This window comes from Corythoichthys intestinalis, unplaced genomic scaffold (assembly GCF_030265065.1).
Source record: "Corythoichthys intestinalis isolate RoL2023-P3 unplaced genomic scaffold, ASM3026506v1 HiC_scaffold_28, whole genome shotgun sequence".
In the NCBI taxonomy this organism is placed as follows: Eukaryota; Metazoa; Chordata; class Actinopteri; order Syngnathiformes; family Syngnathidae; genus Corythoichthys; species Corythoichthys intestinalis.
The window spans coordinates 3,286,033-3,304,970 of record NW_026651597.1 but is presented as its reverse complement, the minus strand read 5'-3'; positions in this window follow the sequence as shown (position 1 = coordinate 3,304,970).

Here is an 18,938-nt window from a genome sequence, read left to right as displayed (position 1 = left end):
GTTCTAGGACATTTGGTTTGAGCGCAATTATTAAACTTAGGTCAAAAAAGCCATTTAAGCCTTTTCACAGTGAGATCTATGCGATATGGCCGAGAAATGTAATTTTGATGTTAACTCCCAAACCGCTGCGCAGAAGTCAACCAAACTTCACCCATTAGTGTATTGTATCACAATCTAGTAGTTACATGTGGAAATTTGGTTCTAGGACATTTGATTTGAGCGCAATCCTCAAACTTAGGTCAAAAAAGCCATTTAAGCCTTTTCACAGTGAGATCTATGCGATATGGCCGAGAAATGTAATTTTGATGTTAACTTCCAAACCGCTGCGCAGAAGTCAACTAAACTTCACCCAATAGTGTATTGTATCACATTCTAGTAGTTACATTTGAAAATTTCGTTCTAGGACATTTGGTTTGAGCGCAATCATTAAACTTAATTAAAAAAGTCTTTTAAGCCTTTTCACAGTGAGATCTATGCGATATGGCCGAGAAATGTAATTTTGATGTTAACTCCCAAACCGCTGCGCAGAAGTCAACCAAACTTCACCCAATAGTGTATTGTATCACAATCTAGTAGTTACATTTGAAAATTTTGTTCTAGGACATTTTGTTTGAACGCAATCATCAAACTTAATTAAAAAAGTCATTTAAGCCTTTTCACAGTGAGATCTATGCGATATGGCCGAGAAATGTAATTTTGATGTTAACTCCCAAACCGCTGCGCAGAAGTCAACCAAACTTCACCCAATAGTGTATTGTATCACAATCTAGTAGTTACATTTGAAAATTTTGTTCTAGGAAATTTTGTTTGAGCGCAATCATCAAACTTAATTAAAAAAGTCATTTAAGCCTTTTCACAGTGAGATCTATGCGATATGGCCGAGAAATGTAATTTTGATGTTAACTCCCAAACCGCTGCGCAGAAGTCAACCAAACTTCACCCATTAGTGTATTGTATCACAATCTAGTAGTTACATGTGGAAATTTGGTTCTAGGACATTTGATTTGAGCGCAATCCTCAAACTTAGGTCAAAAAAGCCATTTAAGCCTTTTCACAGTGAGATCTATGCGATATGGCCGAGAAATGTAATTTTGATGTTAACTCCCAAACCGCTGCGCAGAAGTCAACCAAACTTCACCCAATAGTGTATTTTATCACAATCTAGTAGTTACATTTGGAAATTTAGTTTTAGGACATTTGGTTTGAGCGCAATTATTAAACTTAGGTCAAAAAAGCCATTTAAGCCTTTTCACAGTGAGATCTATGCGATATGGCCGAGAAATGTAATTTTGATGTTAACTCCCAAACCGCTGCGCAGAAGTAAACCAAACTTCACCCATTAGTGTATTGTATCACAATCTAGTAGTTACATGTGGAAATTTGGTTCTAGGACATTTGATTTGAGCGCAATCCTCAAACTTAGGTCAAAAAAGCCATTTAAGCCTTTTCACAGTGAGATCTATGCGATATGGCCAAGAAATGTAATTTTGATGTTAACTCCCAAACCGCTGCGCAGAAGTCAACCAAACTTCACCCAATAGTGTATTGTATCACAATCTAGTAGTTACATTTGAAAATTTTGTTCTAGGACATTTTGTTTGAACGCAATCATCAAACTTAATTAAAAAAGTCATTTAAGCCTTTTCACAGTGAGATCTATGCGATATGGCCGAGAAATGTAATTTTGATGTTAACTCCCAAACCGCTGCGCAGAAGTCAACCAAACTTCACCCAATAGTGTATTGTATCACAATCTAGTAGTTACATTTGAAAATTTTGTTCTAGGACATTTTGTTTGAGCGCAATCCTCAAACTTAGGTCAAAAAAGCCATTTAAGCCTTTTCACAGTGAGATCTATGCGATATGGCCGAGAAATGTAATTTTGATGTTAACTCCCAAACCGCTGCGCAGAAGTCAACCAAACTTCACCCAATAGAGTATTGTATCACATTTTAGTAGTTACATTTGAAAATTTCGTACTAGGACATTTGGTTTGAGCGCAATCATTAAACTTAGGTCAAAAAAGCCATTTAAGCCTTTTCACAGTGAGATCTATGCGATATGGCCGAGAAATGTAATTTTGATGTTAACTCCCAAACCGCTGCGCAGAAGTAAACCAAACTTCACCCATTAGTGTATTGTATCACAATCTAGTAGTTACATGCGGAAATTTGGTTCTAGGACATTTGATTTGAGCGCAATCCTCAAACTTAGGTCAAAAAAGCCATTTAAGCCTTTTCACAGTGAGATCTATGCGATATGGCCGAGAAATGTAATTTTGGTGTTAACTCCCAAACCGCTGCGCAGAAGTCAACCAAACTTCACCCAATAGTGTATTGTATCACAATCTAGTAGTTACATTTGAAAATTTTGTTCTAGGACATTTTGTTTGAACGCAATCATCAAACTTAATTAAAAAAGTCATTTAAGCCTTTTCACAGTGAGATCTATGCGATATGGCCGAGAAATGTAATTTTGATGTTAACTCCCAAACCGCTGCGCAGAAGTCAACCAAACTTCACCCATTAGTGTATTGTATCACAATCTAGTAGTTACATGTGGAAATTTGGTTATAGGACATTTGATTTGAGCGCAATCCTCAAACAGGTCAAAAAAGCCATTTAAGCCTTTTCACAGTGAGATCTATGCGATATGGCCGAGAAATGTAATTTTGATGTTAACTCCCAAACCGCTGCGCAGAAGTCAACCAAACTTCACCCAATAGTGTATTTTATCACAATCTAGTAGTTACATTTGGAAATTTAGTTCTAGGACATTTGATTTGAGCGCAATATTCAAACTTAATTAAAAAAAGTCATTTAAGCCTTTTCACAGTGAGATCTATGCGATATGGCCGAGAAATGTAATTTTGATGTTCACTCCCAAACCGCTGCGCAGAAGTAAACCAAACTTCAACCATTAGTGTATTGTATCACAATCTAGTAGTTACATGTGGAAATTTGGTTCTAGGACATTTGATTTGAGCGCAATCCTCAAACTTAGGTCAAAAAAGCCATTTAAGCCTTTTCACAATGAGATCTATGCGATATGGCCGAGAAATGTAATTTTGATGTTAACTCCCAAACCGCTGCGCAGAAGTCAACCAAACTTCACCCAATAGTGTATTGTATCACAATCTAGTAGTTACATTTGAAAATTTTGTTTTAGGACATTTTGTTTGAACGCAATCATCAAACTTAATTAAAAAAGTCATTTAAGCCTTTTCACAGTGAGATCTATGTGATATGGCCGAGAAATGTAATTTTGATGTTAACTCCCAAACCGCTGCGCAGAAGTCAACCAAACTTCACCCAATAGTGTATTGTATCACATTCTAGTAGTTACATTTGAAAATTTCGTTCTAGGACATTTGGTTTGAGCGCAATCATTAAACTTAGGTCAAAAAAGCCATTTAAGCCTTTTCACAGTGAGATCTATGCGATATGGCCGAGAAATGTAATTTTGATGTTAACTCCCAAACCGCTGCGAAGAAGTCAACCAAACTTCACCCAATAGTGTATTGTATCACAATCTAGTAGTTACATTTGAAAATTTGGTTCTAGGACATTTGATTTGAGCGCAATCCTCAAACTTAGGTCAAAAAAGCCATTTAAGCCTTTTCACAGTGAGATCTATGCGATATGGCCGAGAAATGTAATTTTGATGTTAACTCCCAAACCGCTGCGCAGAAGTCAACCAAACTTCACCCAATAGTGTATTGTATCACATTCTAGTAGTTACATTTAAAAATTTCGTTCTAGGACATTTGGTTTGAGCGCAATTATTAAACTTAGGTCAAAAAAGCCATTTAAGCCTTTTCACAGTGAGATCTATGCGATATGGCCGAGAAATGTAATTTTGATGTTAACTTCCAAACCGCTGCGCAGAAGTAAACCAAACTTCACCCATTAGTGTATTGTATCACAATCTAGTAGTTACATGTGAAAATTTGGTTCTAGGACATTTGATTTGAGCGCAATCCTCAAACTTAGGTCAAAAAAGCCATTTAAGCCTTTTCACAGTGAGATCTATGCGATATGGCCGAGAAATGTAATTTTGATGTTAACTCCCAAACCGCTGCGCAGAAGTCAACCAAACTTCACCCAATAGTGTATTGTATCACATTCTAGTAGTTACATTTGAAAATTTCGTTCTAGGACATTTGTTTTGTGCGCAATTATTAAACTTAGGTCAAAAAAGCCATTTAAGCCTTTTCACAGTGAGATCTATGCGATATGGCCGAGAAATGTAATTTTGATGTTAACTCCCAAACCGCTGCGCAGAAGTAAACCAAACTTCACCCATTAGTGTATTGTATCACAATCTAGTAGTTACATGTGGAAATTTGGTTCTAGGACATTTGATTTGAGCGCAATCCTCAAACTTAGGTGAAAAAAGCCATTTAAGCCTTTTCACAGTGAGATCTATGCGATATGGCCGAGAAATGTAATTTTGATGTTAACTCCCAAACCGCTGCGCAGAAGTCAACTAAACTTCACCCAATAGTGTATTGTATCACATTCTAGTAGTTACATTTGAAAATTTCGTTCTAGGACATTTGGTTTGAGCGCAATCATTAAACTTAATTAAAAAAGTCATTTAAGCCTTTTCACAGTGAGATCTATGCGATATGGCCGAGAAATGTAATTTTGATGTTAACTCCCAAACCGCTGCGCAGAAGTCAACCAAACTTCACCCAATAGTGTATTGTATCACATTCTAGTAGTTACATTTGAAAATTTCGTTCTAGGACATTTGGTTTGAGCGCAATCATTAAACTTAGGTCAAAAAAGCCATTTAAGCCTTTTCACAGTGAGATCTATGCGATATGGCCGAGAAATGTAATTTTGATGTTAACTCCCAAACCGCTGCGCAGAAGTCAACCAAACTTCACCCAATAGTGTATTGTATCACAATCTAGTAGTTACATTTGAAAATTTTGTTCTAGGAAATTTTGTTTGAGCGCAATCATCAAACTTAATTAAAAAAGTCATTTAAGCCTTTTCACAGTGAGATCTATGCGATATGGCCGAGAAATGTAATTTTGATGTTAACTCCCAAACCGCTGCGCAGAAGTCAACCAAACTTCACCCATTAGTGTATTGTATCACAATCTAGTAGTTACATGTGAAAATTTGGTTCTAGGACATTTGATTTGAGCGCAATCCTCAAACTTAGGTCAAAAAAGCCATTTAAGCCTTTTCACAGTGAGATCTATGCGATATGGCCGAGAAATGTAATTTTGATGTTAACTCCCAAACCGCTGCGCAGAAGTCAACCAAACTTCACCCAATAGTGTATTGTATCACATTCTAGTAGTTACATTTGAAAATTTCGTTCTAGGACATTTGGTTTGAGCGCAATCCTCAAACTTAGGTCAAAAAAGCCATTTAAGCCTTTTCACAGTGAGATCTATGCGATATGGCCGAGAAATGTAATTTTGATGTTAACTCCCAAACCGCTGCGAAGAAGTCAACTAAACTTCACCCAATAGTGTATTGTATCACATTCTAGTAGTTACATTTGAAAATTTCGTTCTAGGACATTTGGTTTGAGCGCAATCATTAAACTTAATTAAAAAAGTCTTTTAAGCCTTTTCACAGTGAGATCTATGCGATATGGCCGAGAAATGTAATTTTGATGTTAACTCCCAAACCGCTGCGCAGAAGTCAACCAAACTTCACCCAATAGTGTATTGTATCACAATCTAGTAGTTACATTTGAAAATTTTGTTCTAGGACATTTTGTTTGAACGCAATCATCAAACTTAATTAAAAAAGTCATTTAAGCCTTTTCACAGTGAGATCTATGCGATATGGCCGAGAAATGTAATTTTGATGTTAACTCCCAAACCGCTGCGCAGAAGTCAACCAAACTTCACCCAATAGTGTATTGTATCACAATCTAGTAGTTACATTTGAAAATTTTGTTCTAGGACATTTTGTTTGAACGCAATCATCAAACTTAATTAAAAAAGTCATTTAAGCCTTTTCACAGTGAGATCTATGCGATATGGCCGAGAAATGTAATTTTGATGTTAACTCCCAAACCGCTGCGCAGAAGTCAACCAAACTTCACCCAATAGTGTATTGTATCACATTCTAGTAGTTACATTTGAAAATTTCGTACTAGGACATTTGGTTTGAGCGCAATCATTAAACTTAGGTCAAAAAAGCCATTTAAGCCTTTTCACAGTGAGATCTATGCGATATGGCCGAGAAATGTAATTTTGATGTTAACTCCCAAACCGCTGCGCAGAAGTAAACCAAACTTCACCCATTAGTGTATTGTATCACAATCTAGTAGTTACATGCGGAAATTTGGTTCTAGGACATTTGATTTGAGCGCAATCCTCAAACTTAGGTCAAAAAAGCCATTTAAGCCTTTTCACAGTGAGATCTATGCGATATGGCCGAGAAATGTAATTTTGATGTTAACTCCCAAACCGCTGTGCAGAAGTCAACTAAACTTCACCCAATAGTGTATTGTATCACATTCTAGTAGTTACATTTGAAAATTTCGTTCTAGGAAATTTTGTTTGAGCGCAATCATCAAACTTAATTAAAAAAGTCATTTAAGCCTTTTCACAGTGAGATCTATGCGATATGGCCGTGAAATGTAATTTTGATGTTAACTCCCAAACCGCTGCGCAGAAGTCAACCAAACTTCACCCATTAGTGTATTGTATCACAATCTAGTAGTTACATGTGGAAATTTGGTTCTAGGACATTTGATTTGAGCGCAATCCTCAAACTTAGGTCAAAAAAGCCATTTAAGCCTTTTCACAGTGAGATCTATGCGATATGGCCGAGAAATGTAATTTTGATGTTAACTCCCAAACCGCTGCGCAGAAGTCAACCAAACTTCACCCAATAGTGTATTGTATCACAATCTAGTAGTTACATTTGAAAATTTTGTTCTAGGACATTTTGTTTGAACGCAATCATCAAACTTAATTAAAAAAGTTATTTAAGCCTTTTCACAGTGAGATCTATGCGATATGGCCGAGAAATGTAATTTTGATGTTAACTCCCAAACCGCTGCGCAGAAGTCAACCAAACTTCACCCAATAGTGTATTGTATCACAATCTAGTAGTTACATTTGAAAATTTTGTTCTAGGACATTTTGTTTGAGCGCATTCCTCAAACTTAGGTCAAAAAAGCCATTTAAGCCTTTTCACAGTGAGATCTATGCGATATGGCCGAGAAATGTAATTTTGATGTTAACTCCCAAACCGCTGCGCAGAAGTCAACCAAACTTCACCCAATAGTGTATTGTATCACATTCTAGTAGTTACATTAGAAAATTTCGTACTAGGACATTTGGTTTGAGCGCAATCATTAAACTTAGGTCAAAAAAGCCATTTAAGCCTTTTCACAGTGAGATCTATGCGATATGGCCGAGAAATGTAATTTTGATGTTAACTCCCAAACCGCTGCGCAGAAGTAAACCAAACTTCACCCATTAGTGTATTGTATCACAATCTAGTAGTTACATGCGGAAATTTGGTTCTAGGACATTTGATTTGAGCGCAATCCTCAAACTTAGGTCAAAAAAGCCATTTAAGCCTTTTCACAGTGAGATCTATGCGATATGGCCGAGAAATGTAATTTTGATGTTAACTCCCAAACCGCTGCGCAGAAGTAAACCAAACTTCACCCATTAGTGTATTGTATCACAATCTAGTAGTTACATGCGGAAATTTGGTTCTAGGACATTTGATTTGAGCGCAATCCTCAAACTTAGGTCAAAAAAGCCATTTAAGCCTTTTCACAGTGAGATCTATGCGATATGGCCGAGAAATGTAATTTTGATGTTAACTCCCAAACCGCTGCGCAGAAGTCAACCAAACTTCACCCATTAGTGTATTGTATCACAATCTAGTAGTTACATGTGGAAATTTGGTTATAGGACATTTGATTTGAGCGCAATCCTCAAACTTAGGTCAAAAAAGCCATTTAAGCCTTTTCACAGTGAGATCTATGCGATATGGCCGAGAAATGTAATTTTGATGTTAACTCCCAAACCGCTGTGCAGAAGTCAACCAAACTTCACCCATTAGTGTATTGTATCACAATCTAGTAGTTACATTTGAAAATTTTGTTCTAGGACATTTTGTTTGAACGCAATCATCAAACTTAATTAAAAAAGTCATTTAAGCCTTTTCACATTGAGATCTATGCGATATGGCCGAGAAATGTAATTTTGATGTTAACTCCCAAACCGCTGCGCAGAAGTCAACCAAACTTCACCCAATAGTGTATTTTATCACAATCTAGTAGTTACATTTGGAAATTTAGTTCTAGGACATTTGATTTGAGCGCAATATTCAAACTTAATTAAAAAAAGTCATTTAAGCCTTTTCACAGTGAGATCTATGCGATATGGCCGAGAAATGTAATTTTGATGTTCACTCCCAAACCGCTGCGCAGAAGTCAACCAAACTTCAACCATTAGTGTATTGTATCACAATCTAGTAGTTACATGTGGAAATTTGGTTCTAGGACATTTGATTTGAGCGCAATCCTCAAACTTAGGTCAAAAAAGCCATTTAAGCCTTTTCACAGTGAGATCTATGCGATATGGCCGAGAAATGTAATTTTGATGTTAACTCCCAAACCGCTGCGCAGAAGTCAACCAAACTTCACCCAATAGTGTATTGTATCACAATCTAGTAGTTACATTTGAAAATTTTGTTCTAGGACATTTTGTTTGAGCGCAATCATCAAACTTAATTAAAAAAGTCATTTAAGCCTTTTCACAGTGAGATCTATGCGATATGGCCGAGAAATGTAATTTTGATGTTAACTCCCAAACCGCTGCGCAGAAGTAAACCAAACTTCACCCATTAGTGTATTGTATCACAATCTAGTAGTTACATGTGGAAATTTGGTTCTAGGACATTTGATTTGAGCGCAATCCTCAAACTTAGGTCAAAAAAGACATTTAAGCCTTTTCACAGTGAGATCTATGCGATATGGCCGAGAAATGTAATTTTGATGTTAACTCCCAAACCGCTGCGCAGAAGTCAACCAAACTTCACCCAATAGTGTATTTTATCACAATCTAGTAGTTACATTTGGAAATTTAGTTCTAGGACATTTGATTTGAGCGCAATATTCAAACTTAATTAAAAAAAGTCATTTAAGCCTTTTCACAGTGAGATCTATGCGATATGGCCGAGAAATGTAATTTTGATGTTCACTCCCAAACCGCTGCGCAGAAGTCAACCAAACTTCAACCATTAGTGTATTGTATCACAATCTAGTAGTTACATGTGGAAATTTGGTTCTAGGACATTTGATTTGAGCGCAATCCTCAAACTTAGGTCAAAAAAGCCATTTAAGCCTTTTCACAGTGAGATCTATGCGATATGGCCGAGAAATGTAATTTTGATGTTAACTCCCAAACCGCTGCGCAGAAGTAAACCAAACTTCACCCATTAGTGTATTGTATCACAATCTAGTAGTTACATGTGGAAATTTGGTTCTAGGACATTTTGTTTGAACGCAATCATCAAACTTAATTAAAAAAGTCATTTAAGCCTTTTCACAGTGAGATCTATGCGATATGGCCGAGAAATGTAATTTTGATGTTAACTCCCAAACCGCTGCGCAGAAGTAAACCAAACTTCACCCATTAGTGTATTGTATCACAATCTAGTAGTTACATGTGGAAATTTGGTTCTAGGACATTTGGTTTGAGCGCAATTATTAAATTTAGGTCAAAAAAGCCATTTAAGCCTTTTCACAGTGAGATCTATGCGATATGGCCGAGAAATGTAATTTTGATGTTAACTCCCAAACCGCTGCGCAGAAGTAAACCAAACTTCACCCATTAGTGTATTGTATCACAATCTAGTAGTTACATGTGGAAATTTGGTTCTAGGACATTTGATTTGAGCGCAATCCTCAAACTTAGGTCAAAAAAGCCATTTAAGCCTTTTCACAGTGAGATCTATGCGATATGGCCGAGAAATGTAATTTTGATGTTAACTCCCAAACCGCTGCGCAGAAGTCAACTAAACTTCACCCAATAGTGTATTGTATCACATTCTAGTAGTTACATTTGAAAATTTCGTTCTAGGACATTTGGTTTGAGCGCAATCATTAAACTTAATTAAAAAAGTCATTTAAGCCTTTTCACAGTGAGATCTATGCGATATGGCCCAGAAATGTAATTTTGATGTTAACTCCCAAACCGCTGCGCAGAAGTCAACCAAACTTCACCCAATAGTGTATTGTATCACAATCTAGTAGTTACATTTGAAAATTTTGTTCTAGGACATTTTGTTTGAACGCAATCATCAAACTTAATTAAAAAAGTCATTTAAGCCTTTTCACAGTGAGATCTATGCGATATGGCCGAGAAATGTAATTTTGATGTTAACTCCCAAACCGCTGCGCAGAAGTCAACCAAACTTCACCCAATAGTGTATTGTATCACATTCTAGTAGTTACATTTGAAAATTTCGTTCTAGGACATTTGGTTTGAGCGCAATTATTAAACTTAGGTCAAAAAAGCCATTTAAGCCTTTTCACAGTGAGATCTATGCGATATGGCCGAGAAATGTAATTTTGATGTTAACTCCCAAACCGCTGCGCAGAAGTCAACCAAACTTCACCCATTAGTGTATTGTATCACAATCTAGTAGTTACATGTGGAAATTTGGTTCTAGGACATTTGATTTGAGCGCAATCCTCAAACTTAGGTCAAAAAAGCCATTTAAGCCTTTTCACAGTGAGATCTATGCGATATGGCCGAGAAATGTAATTTTGATGTTAACTCCCAAACCGCTGCGCAGAAGTCAACTAAACTTCACCCAATAGTGTATTGTATCACATTCTAGTAGTTACATTTGAAAATTTCGTTCTAGGACATTTGGTTTGAGCGCAATCATTAAACTTAATTAAAAAAGTCTTTTAAGCCTTTTCACAGTGAGATCTATGCGATATGGCCGAGAAATGTAATTTTGATGTTAACTCCCAAACCGCTGCGCAGAAGTCAACCAAACTTCACCCAATAGTGTATTGTATCACAATCTAGTAGTTACATTTGAAAATTTTGTTCTAGGACATTTTGTTTGAACGCAATCATCAAACTTAATTAAAAAAGTCATTTAAGCCTTTTCACAGTGAGATCTATGCGATATGGCCGAGAAATGTAATTTTGATGTTAACTCCCAAACCGCTGCGCAGAAGTCAACCAAACTTCACCCAATAGTGTATTGTATCACAATCTAGTAGTTACATTTGAAAATTTTGTTCTAGGAAATTTTGTTTGAGCGCAATCATCAAACTTAATTAAAAAAGTCATTTAAGCCTTTTCACAGTGAGATCTATGCGATATGGCCGAGAAATGTAATTTTGATGTTAACTCCCAAACCGCTGCGCAGAAGTCAACCAAACTTCACCCATTAGTGTATTGTATCACAATCTAGTAGTTACATGTGGAAATTTGGTTCTAGGACATTTGATTTGAGCGCAATCCTCAAACTTAGGTCAAAAAAGCCATTTAAGCCTTTTCACAGTGAGATCTATGCGATATGGCCGAGAAATGTAATTTTGATGTTAACTCCCAAACCGCTGCGCAGAAGTCAACCAAACTTCACCCAATAGTGTATTTTATCACAATCTAGTAGTTACATTTGGAAATTTAGTTTTAGGACATTTGGTTTGAGCGCAATTATTAAACTTAGGTCAAAAAAGCCATTTAAGCCTTTTCACAGTGAGATCTATGCGATATGGCCGAGAAATGTAATTTTGATGTTAACTCCCAAACCGCTGCGCAGAAGTAAACCAAACTTCACCCAATAGTGTATTGTATCACATTCTAGTAGTTACATTTGAAAATTTCGTTCTAGGACATTTGGTTTGAGCGCAATTATTAAACTTAGGTCAAAAAAGCCATTTAAGCCTTTTCACAGTGAGATCTATGCGATATGGCCGAGAAATGTAATTTTGATGTTAACTCCCAAACCGCTGCGCAGAAGTCAACCAAACTTCACCCATTAGTGTATTGTATCACAATCTAGTAGTTACATGTGGAAATTTGGTTCTAGGACATTTGATTTGAGCGCAATCCTCAAACTTAGGTCAAAAAAGCCATTTAAGCCTTTTCACAGTGAGATCTATGCGATATGGCCGAGAAATGTAATTTTGATGTTAACTCCCAAACCGCTGCGCAGAAGTCAACTAAACTTCACCCAATAGTGTATTGTATCACATTCTAGTAGTTACATTTGAAAATTTCGTTCTAGGACATTTGGTTTGAGCGCAATCATTAAACTTAATTAAAAAAGTCTTTTAAGCCTTTTCACAGTGAGATCTATGCGATATGGCCGAGAAATGTAATTTTGATGTTAACTCCCAAACCGCTGCGCAGAAGTCAACCAAACTTCACCCAATAGTGTATTGTATCACAATCTAGTAGTTACATTTGAAAATTTTGTTCTAGGACATTTTGTTTGAACGCAATCATCAAACTTAATTAAAAAAGTCATTTAAGCCTTTTCACAGTGAGATCTATGCGATATGGCCGAGAAATGTAATTTTGATGTTAACTCCCAAACCGCTGCGCAGAAGTCAACCAAACTTCACCCAATAGTGTATTGTATCACAATCTAGTAGTTACATTTGAAAATTTTGTTCTAGGAAATTTTGTTTGAGCGCAATCATCAAACTTAATTAAAAAAGTCATTTAAGCCTTTTCACAGTGAGATCTATGCGATATGGCCGAGAAATGTAATTTTGATGTTAACTCCCAAACCGCTGCGCAGAAGTCAACCAAACTTCACCCATTAGTGTATTGTATCACAATCTAGTAGTTACATGTGGAAATTTGGTTCTAGGACATTTGATTTGAGCGCAATCCTCAAACTTAGGTCAAAAAAGCCATTTAAGCCTTTTCACAGTGAGATCTATGCGATATGGCCGAGAAATGTAATTTTGATGTTAACTCCCAAACCGCTGCGCAGAAGTCAACCAAACTTCACCCAATAGTGTATTTTATCACAATCTAGTAGTTACATTTGGAAATTTAGTTTTAGGACATTTGGTTTGAGCGCAATTATTAAACTTAGGTCAAAAAAGCCATTTAAGCCTTTTCACAGTGAGATCTATGCGATATGGCCGAGAAATGTAATTTTGATGTTAACTCCCAAACCGCTGCGCAGAAGTAAACCAAACTTCACCCATTAGTGTATTGTATCACAATCTAGTAGTTACATGTGGAAATTTGGTTCTAGGACATTTGATTTGAGCGCAATCCTCAAACTTAGGTCAAAAAAGCCATTTAAGCCTTTTCACAGTGAGATCTATGCGATATGGCCAAGAAATGTAATTTTGATGTTAACTCCCAAACCGCTGCGCAGAAGTCAACCAAACTTCACCCAATAGTGTATTGTATCACAATCTAGTAGTTACATTTGAAAATTTTGTTCTAGGACATTTTGTTTGAACGCAATCATCAAACTTAATTAAAAAAGTCATTTAAGCCTTTTCACAGTGAGATCTATGCGATATGGCCGAGAAATGTAATTTTGATGTTAACTCCCAAACCGCTGCGCAGAAGTCAACCAAACTTCACCCAATAGTGTATTGTATCACAATCTAGTAGTTACATTTGAAAATTTTGTTCTAGGACATTTTGTTTGAGCGCAATCCTCAAACTTAGGTCAAAAAAGCCATTTAAGCCTTTTCACAGTGAGATCTATGCGATATGGCCGAGAAATGTAATTTTGATGTTAACTCCCAAACCGCTGCGCAGAAGTCAACCAAACTTCACCCAATAGAGTATTGTATCACATTTTAGTAGTTACATTTGAAAATTTCGTACTAGGACATTTGGTTTGAGCGCAATCATTAAACTTAGGTCAAAAAAGCCATTTAAGCCTTTTCACAGTGAGATCTATGCGATATGGCCGAGAAATGTAATTTTGATGTTAACTCCCAAACCGCTGCGCAGAAGTAAACCAAACTTCACCCATTAGTGTATTGTATCACAATCTAGTAGTTACATGCGGAAATTTGGTTCTAGGACATTTGATTTGAGCGCAATCCTCAAACTTAGGTCAAAAAAGCCATTTAAGCCTTTTCACAGTGAGATCTATGCGATATGGCCGAGAAATGTAATTTTGATGTTAACTCCCAAACCGCTGCGCAGAAGTCAACCAAACTTCACCCAATAGTGTATTGTATCACATTCTAGTAGTTACATTTGAAAATTTCGTTCTAGGACATTTGGTTTGAGCGCAATCATTAAACTTAGGTCAAAAAAGCCATTTAAGCCTTTTCACAGTGAGATCTATGCGATATGGCCGAGAAATGTAATTTTGATGTTAACTCCCAAACCGCTGCGCAGAAGTCAACCAAACTTCACCCAATAGTGTATTGTATCACAATCTAGTAGTTACATTTGAAAATTTTGTTCTAGGAAATTTTGTTTGAGCGCAATCATCAAACTTAATTAAAAAAGTCATTTAAGCCTTTTCACAGTGAGATCTATGCGATATGGCCGAGAAATGTAATTTTGATGTTAACTCCCAAACCGCTGCGCAGAAGTCAACCAAACTTCACCCATTAGTGTATTGTATCACAATCTAGTAGTTACATGTGAAAATTTGGTTCTAGGACATTTGATTTGAGCGCAATCCTCAAACTTAGGTCAAAAAAGCCATTTAAGCCTTTTCACAGTGAGATCTATGCGATATGGCCGAGAAATGTAATTTTGATGTTAACTCCCAAACCGCTGCGCAGAAGTCAACCAAACTTCACCCAATAGTGTATTGTATCACATTCTAGTAGTTACATTTGAAAATTTCGTTCTAGGACATTTGGTTTGAGCGCAATCCTCAAACTTAGGTCAAAAAAGCCATTTAAGCCTTTTCACAGTGAGATCTATGCGATATGGCCGAGAAATGTAATTTTGATGTTAACTCCCAAACCGCTGCGAAGAAGTCAACTAAACTTCACCCAATAGTGTATTGTATCACATTCTAGTAGTTACATTTGAAAATTTCGTTCTAGGACATTTGGTTTGAGCGCAATCATTAAACTTAATTAAAAAAGTCTTTTAAGCCTTTTCACAGTGAGATCTATGCGATATGGCCGAGAAATGTAATTTTGATGTTAACTCCCAAACCGCTGCGCAGAAGTCAACCAAACTTCACCCAATAGTGTATTGTATCACAATCTAGTAGTTACATTTGAAAATTTTGTTCTAGGACATTTTGTTTGAACGCAATCATCAAACTTAATTAAAAAAGTCATTTAAGCCTTTTCACAGTGAGATCTATGCGATATGGCCGAGAAATGTAATTTTGATGTTAACTCCCAAACCGCTGCGCAGAAGTCAACCAAACTTCACCCAATAGTGTATTGTATCACAATCTAGTAGTTACATTTGAAAATTTTGTTCTAGGACATTTTGTTTGAACGCAATCATCAAACTTAATTAAAAAAGTCATTTAAGCCTTTTCACAGTGAGATCTATGCGATATGGCCGAGAAATGTAATTTTGATGTTAACTCCCAAACCGCTGCGCAGAAGTCAACCAAACTTCACCCAATAGTGTATTGTATCACATTCTAGTAGTTACATTTGAAAATTTCGTACTAGGACATTTGGTTTGAGCGCAATCATTAAACTTAGGTCAAAAAAGCCATTTAAGCCTTTTCACAGTGAGATCTATGCGATATGGCCGAGAAATGTAATTTTGATGTTAACTCCCAAACCGCTGCGCAGAAGTAAACCAAACTTCACCCATTAGTGTATTGTATCACAATCTAGTAGTTACATGCGGAAATTTGGTTCTAGGACATTTGATTTGAGCGCAATCCTCAAACTTAGGTCAAAAAAGCCATTTAAGCCTTTTCACAGTGAGATCTATGCGATATGGCCGAGAAATGTAATTTTGATGTTAACTCCCAAACCGCTGTGCAGAAGTCAACTAAACTTCACCCAATAGTGTATTGTATCACATTCTAGTAGTTACATTTGAAAATTTCGTTCTAGGAAATTTTGTTTGAGCGCAATCATCAAACTTAATTAAAAAAGTCATTTAAGCCTTTTCACAGTGAGATCTATGCGATATGGCCGTGAAATGTAATTTTGATGTTAACTCCCAAACCGCTGCGCAGAAGTCAACCAAACTTCACCCATTAGTGTATTGTATCACAATCTAGTAGTTACATGTGGAAATTTGGTTCTAGGACATTTGATTTGAGCGCAATCCTCAAACTTAGGTCAAAAAAGCCATTTAAGCCTTTTCACAGTGAGATCTATGCGATATGGCCGAGAAATGTAATTTTGATGTTAACTCCCAAACCGCTGCGCAGAAGTCAACCAAACTTCACCCAATAGTGTATTGTATCACAATCTAGTAGTTACATTTGAAAATTTTGTTCTAGGACATTTTGTTTGAACGCAATCATCAAACTTAATTAAAAAAGTTATTTAAGCCTTTTCACAGTGAGATCTATGCGATATGGCCGAGAAATGTAATTTTGATGTTAACTCCCAAACCGCTGCGCAGAAGTCAACCAAACTTCACCCAATAGTGTATTGTATCACAATCTAGTAGTTACATTTGAAAATTTTGTTCTAGGACATTTTGTTTGAGCGCATTCCTCAAACTTAGGTCAAAAAAGCCATTTAAGCCTTTTCACAGTGAGATCTATGCGATATGGCCGAGAAATGTAATTTTGATGTTAACTCCCAAACCGCTGCGCAGAAGTCAACCAAACTTCACCCAATAGTGTATTGTATCACATTCTAGTAGTTACATTAGAAAATTTCGTACTAGGACATTTGGTTTGAGCGCAATCATTAAACTTAGGTCAAAAAAGCCATTTAAGCCTTTTCACAGTGAGATCTATGCGATATGGCCGAGAAATGTAATTTTGATGTTAACTCCCAAACCGCTGCGCAGAAGTAAACCAAACTTCACCCATTAGTGTATTGTATCACAATCTAGTAGTTACATGCGGAAATTTGGTTCTAGGACATTTGATTTGAGCGCAATCCTCAAACTTAGGTCAAAAAAGCCATTTAAGCCTTTTCACAGTGAGATCTATGCGATATGGCCGAGAAATGTAATTTTGATGTTAACTCCCAAACCGCTGCGCAGAAGTAAACCAAACTTCACCCATTAGTGTATTGTATCACAATCTAGTAGTTACATGCGGAAATTTGGTTCTAGGACATTTGATTTGAGCGCAATCCTCAAACTTAGGTCAAAAAAGCCATTTAAGCCTTTTCACAGTGAGATCTATGCGATATGGCCGAGAAATGTAATTTTGATGTTAACTCCCAAACCGCTGCGCAGAAGTCAACCAAACTTCACCCATTAGTGTATTGTATCACAATCTAGTAGTTACATGTGGAAATTTGGTTATAGGACATTTGATTTGAGCGCAATCCTCAAACTTAGGTCAAAAAAGCCATTTAAGCCTTTTCACAGTGAGATCTATGCGATATGGCCGAGAAATGTAATTTTGATGTTAACTCCCAAACCGCTGTGCAGAAGTCAACCAAACTTCACCCATTAGTGTATTGTATCACAATCTAGTAGTTACATTTGAAAATTTTGTTCTAGGACATTTTGTTTGAACGCAATCATCAAACTTAATTAAAAAAGTCATTTAAGCCTTTTCACATTGAGATCTATGCGATATGGCCGAGAAATGTAATTTTGATGTTAACTCCCAAACCGCTGCGCAGAAGTCAACCAAACTTCACCCAATAGTGTATTTTATCACAATCTAGTAGTTACATTTGGAAATTTAGTTCTAGGACATTTGATTTGAGCGCAATATTCAAACTTAATTAAAAAAAGTCATTTAAGCCTTTTCACAGTGAGATCTATGCGATATGGCCGAGAAATGTAATTTTGATGTTCACTCCCAAACCGCTGCGCAGAAGTCAACCAAACTTCAACCATTAGTGTATTGTATCACAATCTAGTAGTTACATGTGGAAATTTGGTTCTAGGACATTTGATTTGAGCGCAATCCTCAAACTTAGGTCAAAAAAGCCATTTAAGCCTTTTCACAGTGAGATCTATGCGATATGGCCGAGAAATGTAATTTTGATGTTAACTCCCAAACCGCTGCGCAGAAGTCAACCAAACTTCACCCAATAGTGTATTGTATCACAATCTAGTAGTTACATTTGAAAATTTTGTTCTAGGACATTTTGTTTGAGCGCAATCATCAAACTTAATTAAAAAAGTCATTTAAGCCTTTTCACAGTGAGATCTATGCGATATGGCCGAGAAATGTAATTTTGATGTTAACTCCCAAACCGCTGCGCAGAAGTAAACCAAACTTCACCCATTAGTGTATTGTATCACAATCTAGTAGTTACATGTGGAAATTTGGTTCTAGGACATTTGATTTGAGCGCAATCCTCAAACTTAGGTCAAAAAAGACATTTAAGCCTTTTCACAGTGAGATCTATGCGATATGGCCGAGAAATGTAATTTTGATGTTAACTCCCAAACCGCTGCGCAGAAGTCAACCAAACTTCACCCAATAGTGTATTTTATCACAATCTAGTAGTTACATTTGGAAATTTAGTTCTAGGACATTTGATTTGAGCGCAATATTCAAACTTAATTAAAAAAAGTCATTTAAGCCTTTTCACAGTGAGATCTATGCGATATGGCCGAGAAATGTAATTTTGATGTTCACTCCCAAACCGCTGCGCAGAAGTCAACCAAACTTCAACCATTAGTGTATTGTATCACAATCTAGTAGTTACATGTGGAAATTTGGTTCTAGGACATTTGATTTGAGCGCAATCCTCAAACTTAGGTCAAAAAAGCCATTTAAGCCTTTTCACAGTGAGATCTATGCGATATGGCCGAGAAATGTAATTTTGATGTTAACTCCCAAACCGCTGCGCAGAAGTAAACCAAACTTCACCCATTAGTGTAT